Here is a 560-nt window from a genome sequence, read left to right as displayed (position 1 = left end):
GTTTTATGATACAGCATGATTTAGCCATGTTGTTTAAGGTTCCACGAAGGAAAGCGCAAGGGCCCTGCGGCACTTAGAAAGCTTCTTTACTCCTGCAAGTTGGTGTATGTGCCTCCAGGCAGCATGTCAGACAATCCTGTGGAAAAATGAGGCCACACAGACAAAAATAACACATCTCTATGTATTTTTAGTCTGAAGGCTTGTTCTCTTTTCTTCTTTTTCTAGTCTCTGATATTTGCCCATTTTCCTGTGCCTCAGTTCATTTATGTGCCTTCTCAGGACCAGTGTCCACGAACGCCGCTTTTGCTACATCTCAAGGATACCTCATGGCTTCCTGCCTCATTCTTGAGACCTTCTATAATTGGGCCAGTCCCGGCCACACTGCCCCGAGGAAGGGAGCAGGAGGCCATCACCTGTCTCAGCTCCCCACTGGGAAATGAGGGGGTGGCAGCCAGAAAGACAGCCATGGCTGGTATCCAGGTGGGCATATGGGAAAATCCTTAGATTGGTCTGCTGACCCGCTTCCCAAGCGTTTGCACGTAATGACTCCAAAATAAAAT

This window comes from Sus scrofa, chromosome 13 (genome assembly GCF_054392235.1).
Source record: "Sus scrofa isolate SSC_HxYL_T2T_F1_AM1 chromosome 13, Sscrofa_HxYL_maternal_Yorkshire_Landrace_v2.0, whole genome shotgun sequence".
NCBI lineage: Eukaryota > Metazoa > Chordata > Mammalia > Artiodactyla > Suidae > Sus > Sus scrofa.
This window is presented reverse-complemented; position numbering follows the sequence as displayed.